Below are 10,138 nucleotides of genomic sequence, written 5' to 3'. Positions count from 1 at the left end.
TGTTCATCCCTCTTATCCATGCTAGGACCTTCATTTGTAAGCAAAACAAATGTATCCAATTTAGGCAGCATCATATTCTCATGAACATTAGAATCATTACCAAGAAACGAAAGTACCTGATAATTTAATTGGCGTGCGCGAGCTCTAGTAATTGGTCCAGTATATGTAGAAGTAGGGGCTGTGGGCGTAACAATGGTATTGATGTCCTCATCAAAACTAAGATTGGAATCTGGATATTGCGAATATAAGATGAAAGCTTTATTGATCAAGGTGGGGTTCTGTGACGTCTTTGTCTGGTCGTTGAACACAAACGAAGTACACGAAGTTGCAGCTATGGTGAACTTCTAACTAAACAAAACCCAAAGTCTAAACGACTCCCTAAGGGCTGTATATATGGAGGAAGAGGTGGGAATTTCGTGGCCCTTGGAGGAGGGGTCTGAGACCTACCCTAACTCTTGTTTCCCCACACATACGGACTCTAAAAACAGTCTATACTTAAGTATTTCGAAATTACATGGGCCTGGCCCAATAATAAGGTGACGCAACACCTAGAATAGCCTCTAGACGAAATTTATGAAGTGGCATCTTGTATATTTCGTCCAAGGCTTCATGCACTCCTTATGGTGGCTTCAAAGTCCTGAAATCATCACTTGTAACCCCGTTCTGGTCCCCCTTGTGCATGCCATCATCTCCATGCTTGGTCTTGCTCCAGTGTTTATCGTTCTTATCCATGCGAGGCCCTTCTTTTGTAAGCAAAACAAATGTATCCAATTTAGGCAGCATCTTATTCTCATAAACATTAGAATCATTACCAAGAAACAAAATTACCTAATAATTTAATTGGCGTGCGCGAGCTCTATTAGTTGGTCTAGTATATGTAGCAGTAGGGGCTATGGGTGTAACAATGGTATTGATGTCCTCATCAGATGGTGGAGTAGAATCTGTAGAGACCCTCTGTTTGAGTTGCTCTGAACGGCCACCATCATCCACTACCTTACTAATTTTGTTCAGCTGTATTGATTTTGCATTGTGAAGTCAAACCGATAAGAAAAAGGAATAAAATTCGCTCTTCAGAACTCATTGATGCATGATAGTGGTGAACGCTACTCAGATGAAAGGCAAACACATGATACGAGGATGGAATATGTACGAAAAATAGGATGGCATGACATATTCACACCTATGATGTGGTAACTAAGCAGAAGGAATTTCAACAAATTAGAAGCACTGCAAGCTAGACACCATATGAAAGATGAAACCAATATCACTCTGCCAACTTTAAACTGTCTGGCGTTTCAACAAATTAGAAGCATCACATGCTAGAAATCATATGCAAGACATAAAGGTGCCTCATCATAAGTGACTGGTGCGGGATATGCAAGAATAGTAGTCTGATGTAAGAACATGGTGTGATCAGATATAGTATGTTCTAGAAACAGGAATACATGTCATATTCACAGGCATGATGCGTAAAGTAAGCATATGCAATTCAACAAAGTTAGAAGCAATACAAGCTAGACATCATACGCAACATGCAACAACATATAATAGTGCCAAGTTAGAGAAAACACCTGTGATGGTGGAGTAGGGTAGATGTGCTCATCATCTACACGGCTACGTTGACTATCTTGCCTTGCGTTGTCTTGCGAATCTTGTTGGGAGGATGGCGGAGTAGAATCTGTAGAGACCCTCTGTTTTAGTTGCTTGGAAGGACCACCATCATCCAATGCCTTACCAATTTCCTTCCGCTTTATTGATTTTGCATTTGGAGGTCAAACCGACAAGAAAAAGGAATAAATTCGCTCTTCAGAACTCATTCATGCATGATACCGACGAACACTAATCTGATGAAAGGCAAAGTCACGATACGAGGATGGAATATGTACGAAAAACTAGACGGCTTGACATATTCACACCTATGATATGGTAACTAAGCAGAAGGAACTTCAACAAATTAGAAGCACTTCAAGCTAGACACCATATGGAAGGTGTAATCAATATCACTCTACCAAGTTAAAACTGTCTCGTCATAGGTGGCGTTCATCAAATTAGAAGCACTACATGCTAGAAATCATATTCAAGACACAAACCAATATCACACTGCCAACTTAAAGGTGTCCCATCATAAGTGACTAATGCATGATACACGAGGAGAGTAGTTTCATGTAAGAACATGGTGTGATAGACATATATAGTATGTACCATAAATAGGAAGGCATGTCATATTCACACGTATCATGTGTAAGCTAAGCAGATGCAGTTTACACTAATTAGAAGCAATACAAGCTAGACACCTGCACTGCAGTAGGAGTAGCAGGAGAGTCTACAGAGACCATCTGTTCCGGTTGCTCCAGAGGACCACCATCATTTCGTGCATTCGTCCTTTTAGATTTTGCCTTGTCAAGTAAACACACAAGAAAAATGAATGAAATTCGCTCTTCTAAATTCGTTGATGCATGATACTGACGAACACAACTTTTATGTAAGGCAACCACATTATAGGAGGATGGAATATGTACAAAAAACGCTAGGCAGAAGGAATTTCAACAAATTGGAAGCAATGCATGCTAGACACCATATGAAAGATCCAACCAAAATCACTACCAAGTTAGAAGTGTCTCATTATAAGTGGCACTTCAACAAATTAGAGGCAATACATGTTTGAAATGGTATGCAAGATGCAACCAATATTACACTGTCAATTTGAAGGTGTCTCATCGGAAGTGATTGATGAGGGATACACAAGAAAAGTATGTACCAAAAACAGGAAGGCATGTCATATTCACAGGTATAATGTGTTAACTAACACATGCAATTTACCTTAATTAGAAGCATTACAAGGTAGACACCATATGCAACATGCAACCACATATCACATTTCCAAGTAAGAGCAAGCACATGTGATGGAGGTGTAGGGGAATTGATGTAGGGTGGAACCCTAGACGGCCGATCTTTCACGAAAGGAGCGGATCCCATGATGAACACGAAGAACACAAGGGGAAAACACGAAGGGAAACACAAGAGAATCACTCAAACCAACGAGATTAGGTCCCAAATATGCTAGCTCCTCGAAACACAAAGAGATACACGATCCAAATCCAACAAGGGACGATACATAGGGTAACCGGTTCTTCTCCGTGAGGAGGCCTTGAATCCACGAGGGATCTTCCCGTGGGGGGTCTTGTATCCAAGATGGATCCTCTCCGAAGAGGCCGCGGTCTCTCTCGGTGGAGTAGATCCAGATGGATGAGCAAAGCTCTATCTCAAATGAGCTATACCAATGCTAACCCTAGAAAGAGGGAGGAGGATGAGTATATATAGTCTAGGGGGGCGAAGGGGTACATGGGCCTCGGTCCTACACTATGCGCAGACAGGGGAGGCCGAATGTTCAGGCATCGGGCCGGATGTCTGGGCTTTCACGAGGGGCCGGATGTCCGGGCTGGGGTGGCCGGATGTTTGGGCTGGCGGGGTCAGCCTTGATGCGTTCGGGACGGAGGACGCTGGATTTCCAGGCTTGGTCCAGATTTCCGGGCTTGGCCGGATGTCCGGGCTGAGGCCGGATGTCCGGGTCGTGGAAGCTGCTCTTGACTCCTTCCGTTCATTCTCTTCATCCGTGAACTTGGAGACTTGTCCGTCTTCACGTGCATCTTCGGGAGGGTCCTCTTGGTACCCAATCATGCACAACATTCCGGACTTAGGTAGTGGCCATGTCTCGAGTGGATCATATGTGATATCACTAAGGAAGGAAGTCACCTCGGTCTCGAGAGCTCTAGCTCTAGCTCGTGTCATAGGTCCTCTTGGCACTTGGTGAGACGATGTTAGGTCCATGTGGATGACCGTAGGATGCTCCTCATCATCTCCCCTCCCTTGGGAAAGATCCGACCTCGGATCAAAATCTTCATCACCATGGTAGGGAGAGAGATCTTTGACGTTGAAGATGTCACTCATGGAGTACTTGTCTCGTGGAATGTCGATCTTGTAGGCGTTGTTGTTGTAGCGTTCAATCACCTTAAAGGGTCCATCCGCTCGTGGTAGAAGTTTGGACTTGCGTTCATTGGGGAAGCGGTCCTTGCGAAGGTATAGCCACACAAGATCTCCAATGTTGAATACCATTGGGTGCTTGTTGAGGTTGAGCTTGGTCGCGAGTCGTTGTACTTGGTGCTCAATGGCGTGCCTTGTATATTCATGCATCTTCTTGAGATAGTTGACTCGGGCACTCGCGTCCATGTTTTTGCGCTCTTGTAGTGGTAGGGGAAGAATGTCCAATGGGGACAACGGGTTGAAACCGTAGGCGACCTCAAAGGGGGACTTGTGGGTAGTTGAATGTATTGCTTGGTTGTAGGCGTACTCGGCGATGGGTAGACACTCCTCCCACTCCTTGATGTTCTTCTTGATCAACACACGAAGTGTGGAGAGTGTGCGGTTGGTCACCTCTGTTTGGCCGTTGGTTTGTGGGTGGTATGTCGTGGAGAAAAGGAGCTTGATTCCGAGCTTGGCACATAAGGTTTTCCAATAGTAACTCAAGAACTTGACGTCGCGGTCCGAGACAATCGTCGTTGGTACTCCATGTAGGCACAATATTTCCCTACAAGAAAGAGTGGCAACATGTGAAGCATCGTCTATCTTTTTGCAAGGAATGAAATGAGCCATCTTAGAGAATCGGTCCACAACAACAAACACACAATCCTTTCCATTTTGAGTTCTAGGCAAACCAAGCACAAAATCCATGCTAATATCTTCCCATGGGTGATAAGGAATTGGAAGGGGCATATAAAGGCCATGAGATTGAGCTTTGGACTTAGCTTTGCGACATGTAGAACATCGGGTGGTGAAGCGTTAGACGCCGCGAAACATCTTGGGACAAAAATAGTTCTTGGAGAGTGTAGCAAATGTTTTGTCACGTCCAAAGTGTACCATTAGTCCTCCTCCATGAGATTCTTGCAAAAGCAACAAACAAAGAGAAGACTCGGGGATGCATAGTTTGTTAGCTCTCATAAGATAATCATCTTTGATGTAATAGCATTCCCAAGATGTATGCGTCAAACATTTGGCATATGGAATAACAAAAGTAGGATCATGCACATACAAGTCTTTTATGTGCTCAAAGCCAATGACATTCAGTTCAAATTTGGTGACAAGCATGCATATGCGGGAAAGAGCATCCGCCACAACATTTTCCTTACCTTTAATGTACTTGATGACATAAGGAAATGACTCAATGAACTCACTCCATTTAGCATGACGCTTGTTCAATTTAGTTTGACCCTTAAGGTATTTGAGCGTTTCATGGTCGGTATGGATGACAAATTCATGAGGGCGAAGATAATGTTCCCATTCATGCAAAACTCACACTAAAGCATATAGCTCTTTCTCATAGATGGGGTAATTGAGTTGCACTCCGGAAAGTTTCTCACTAAAGTAAGCTATGGGGCGCTTCTCTTGCGTTAACACACCTCCTATGCCATTACCACTAGCATCGCAATGAATTTCAATGGGTTTGTCAAAGTTTGGTAATGCAAGCATGGGAGCATGAGTAATCAAATTCTTAATCTCATTAAATGTGCTATCTTGAGATGGTCCGCAAGCAAAGGGTGCATTCTTCTTACTCAAAGCATGTAAAGGTGAAGCAATGGTGCTAAAGTCCTTCACAAATCTATGGTAGAAACCGGCTAAACCAAGGAAGCTACGCACTTGTTGCAAGTTGGTTGGTTGGGGCCAAGTATTAATAGCATTGATCTTAGATTCATCTACATGAACACCCTTAGAAGACACAACAAAATCCAATAAAACAAGCTTATCAACACCAAAAAGGCATTTGTCCATATTAGCATAAAGGTTCTCCTTTCTAAGAGTTTGTAGCACAGTTCAAAGGTGGGTGACATGGTCTTTTAGAGATTTGCTAAAGACAAGAATATCGTCAAAGTAGACCACAACAAATACACCAATATAGGGTCGAAAAAAATGCATGAGTCACATCAAAGTACTGGGTGCCTCGGATAAACCCATTGGCATAACAAGCCATTCATATAAGCCAAATTTGGTCTTAAATGTGGTTTTCCATTCATCACCATCTTGGATGTGTATTTGATAGTTGCCACTTTTAAGATCAATTTGAGAGAAAATGGTGGCTCCGCTAAGCTCATCAAGCATATCATCTAGGCGTGGAATGGGGTAACGATAACACACGGTAATAACGTTGATAGGACGACAATCGGAACACATGCAATATGTACTTTCTTTCTTGGGAACAAGGATTATCGGTACGGCACAAGGGCTCAAACTTTCTCGTACATGGCCGTTGTCAATGAGTCGTTGTACTTGCCCTTGGATCTCCTTAGTTTCCTCGGGGTTGACGCGGTAGGGAGCCTTGTTAGGAAGGGGTGCTCCGGGGATGAGGTCGATTCGGTGCTCGATGCCTCGTAGTGGAGGTAGACCCAGAGGTAGCTCGTCAGGGAAAACGTCTTTGAATTCCTACAATTGGAAAGATAACACTAAATGAAGATTGTGAGAGGTGCTAGCTTTTGGTGCCTCGTCCTTGCACAAAAGGGCATAGTGCATGACACTTGATGGGTTTGCACACACGTCTCTCATCTCACGTTTGGTGGCGGATAGAACTAAGTTCTTCTTGTCGCTCATCGTGGAGGCACTCAATTTGGGTTTGTGGCGCTCACTCTCTTTTTGGTGGTTCGCTCTCTCACTATTCTCTCCATGATGGGTGGTTTTCTTGCCGGGGATCAATAGGCTTGGAGACATAGGTCGAAGTACGTACTCCTTTCCTTTCATCTTGAAGATATAGTGACTCGTTCGGTCGTTGTGGATGACACCTCGATCAAATTTCCATGGTCACCCAATAAGAAGGTGGCAAACGAACATTGGAACGACATCACACTCCAAAGTATCTTCGTAAGCTCCGATCTTGATAGATACTTGTACCCTATGCTCGACTTGGATAGTGCCAGAATCACTTAGCCATTGAACTTTGTATGGATGTGGGTGCTTCATCTTGGCAAATTGGAGCTTGGAGCATAGTTATTCGCTTGCCAAGTTATGACAACTCCCTCCATCGATGATGACCTTGACGGACCTTCCATTGATGCCGACCTTGGTATGAAAGATATGGCATCTTTGGTCTTCTTCTTGTTGATGTTGAAGAGTCAAGACCTTAATCTAAACAAAACCCAAAGTCTAAACGACGCCCTAAGGGCTGTATATATGGAGGAAGGGGGGGGGGATTTCGTGGCCCTTGGAGGAGGGGTCCGAAACCAACCCTAACTCTTGTTTCCCCACACATACGGACTCTAAAAACAGCCTATACTTAAGTATTTCGAAATTACATGGGCCTGGCCCAATAATAAGGTGACACATCACCTAGAATAACATCTGGATGAAATTTATGAAGTGGCATCTTATATATATCGTCCAAGGCTTCATGCACTCGTTATGGCGGCTTCAAAGTCCTGAAATCATCACTTGCAACTCCGTTCTTGTTCCCCTTGCGCATGCCATCATCTTCATGCTTGATCTTGCTCCACTGTTCATCCCTCTTATCCATGCCAGGCCCTTCATTTGTAAGAAAAACAAATGTATCCAATTTAGGCAACATCATATTCTCATGAACATTAGAATCATTACCAAGAAATGAAAGTACCTGATAATTTAATTGGCGTGTGCGAGCTCTAGTAATTGGTCCAGTATTTGTAGCAGTAAGGGATGTGGGTGTAACAATGGATTGATGTCCTCCTCATCCTCTCCTTCTTGAATTGAAGTCGTCCTCGACGGAAGCTCATCTTCCTCGCCTAAATAAGGCTTCAAATCTGCATTGTTAAAAGTGGGACTAACCCCAAAATCTGCAGGTAGCTCAAGTTTATATGCATTATCATTTATTTTCTCTAACACCTTAAAGGACCATCATCACATGGCATTAGCTTTGATTTGTGCAAATTAGGAAATCTATCCTTACGCAAATGTAACCAAACAAGATCTCCACGTGCAAACACAACATGTTTTCTACCCTTATCTCCGGCAAGTTTATATTTAGCATTCATATGCTCAATGTTTTCCTTAGTTAACTCATGCATTTTTAAAATCAATTCAGCACGTTGTTTAGCATCAAAATTAACCTTCTCCGAAGATGGAAGAGGCAACAAATCAATAGGTGCACAAGGTAGGAAACCATACACAATTTCAAAAGGGCACATCTTAGTAGTAGAATGCAATGAACGATTATAAGCAAATTAAATATGAGGCAAGCATTCTTCCCACATTTTATTATTCTTCAAAACAGCCCTAAGCATAGTAGACAATGTTCTATTGACTACTTCAGTTTGTCCATCAATTTGGGGGTGACAAGTAGTACTAAAAATTAGTTTAGTCCCCAACTTAGCCCGTTAACATCTCCAAAAGTGGCTAAGAAATTTAGTATCATGATATGAAACAATAGTATTGGGCACACCATGCAAGCGCATAATTTCACGAAAGAATAAATCAGCAACATTAACAACATCATCGCTTTTATGACATGGTATAAAGTGTGCCATTTTCGAGAACCTATCCATGATAACAAATATGCTATCCCTCCCCATCATTGTTCGAGGTAAACCTAAAACAAAGTCCATAGATATATCCTCCCAAGGAACACTAGGTACAGGCAAAGGCATATATAAACCATGAGGATTTAGTCGTGACTTATCTTTTTGACATGTAGTGCAGCAAGCAACAAAACACTCAACATCCCGCCTCATCTTTGGCCAAAAGAAATGTGTAGCCAGTATATCCTCCGTCTTCTTCATGCCAAACTGTTCCATTAATCCTCCTCCATGCGCCTCTTGCAACAACAAAAGACGAACGGAGCTAGCTGGAATGCATAGCTTTTTAGCACAAAACACAAACCCATCGTTAATGACGAACTTCTTCCATGTTCTTCCTTCTTTACAATTCTGCATTACATCTTTATAATCAGCATCATGCACATATTGATCTTTGATGGTCTCCAAACCAAATATGTTGAAGTCAAGTTGTGAAAGCATAGTATATCGACGAGACAATGCATCAACAATAACATTTTCTTTACCCTTCTTGTGTTTAATGACATAAGGGAAAGTCTCAATGAATTCAACCCATTTAGCATGTCCACGATTCAGTTTAGCTTGACTTTTAATATGTTTCAAAGATTCATGATCAGAATGTATAACAAATTCTTTGGGCCATAAATAATGTTGCCATGTTTCTAAAGTTCGAACAAGAGCATATAATTATTTATCATAAGTTGAATAATCCAGACTAGGCCCACTCAATTTTTTAGAAAAGTGTGCAACAGGTTTGCCATCTTGTAATAACACACCTCCTAATCCAATTCCACTAGCATCACATTCAAGCTCAAAAGTCTTATTAAAATCAGGAAGTTGGAGTAAAGGAGCATGTGCCAACTTATCTTTCAATATCGTGAAGGCTTCTTCCTGTGTGGTACCCCAAACAAAAGGCACATCCTTCTTTGTAAGCTCATTGAGAGGTGCAGCAATGGTGCTGAAATCTCTCACAAAATGCCTATAGAATCCAGCAAGGCCAAGAAAACTTGTGTGACCGTTTTGGGCTGTGGCCAACTCTCAATAGCTTCAATCTTGGCTTTATCAACTTCAATTCCCTATGGAGTAACAACATAGCCAAGAAAAGGTACTCGGTCGGTGCACTTCCAAAGGTTACCAAACAAATGTGCATCACGTAGAGAAATAAAAATAGCACGTAAATGTTCCAAATGTTCCTCCAAAGATCTGCTATAAATCAGTATATAATCAAACTAGACTACCACAAATCGTCCAATGAAAACACGTAAAACTTTGTTCATTAATCTCATGAAAGTACTAGGTGCATTAGTTAACCCAAAATGCATGACTAACCACTCATATAATCCAAACTTAGTTTTAAATGCTGTTTTCCATTCATCCCTCCATTTCAGACGAATTTGATGGTATCCACTACGCAAATCAACTTTAGAGAATATTGTAGAGCCACTCAATTCATCAAGCATAAAATCTAGCCTAGGAGTAGGATGACGATAACGAATAATAATATTATTAATGTCTCTACAATCAACACACGTACGCGATGTACCATCCTTTTTCGGCACTAGAATAATAGGAAC

The sequence above is a fragment of the Triticum urartu genome, chromosome 4A (genome assembly GCF_056163025.1).
Source record: "Triticum urartu cultivar PI428250 chromosome 4A, HENAU_Tu73, whole genome shotgun sequence".
NCBI classification, from domain to species: Eukaryota; Viridiplantae; Streptophyta; class Magnoliopsida; order Poales; family Poaceae; genus Triticum; species Triticum urartu.
This window is presented reverse-complemented; position numbering follows the sequence as displayed.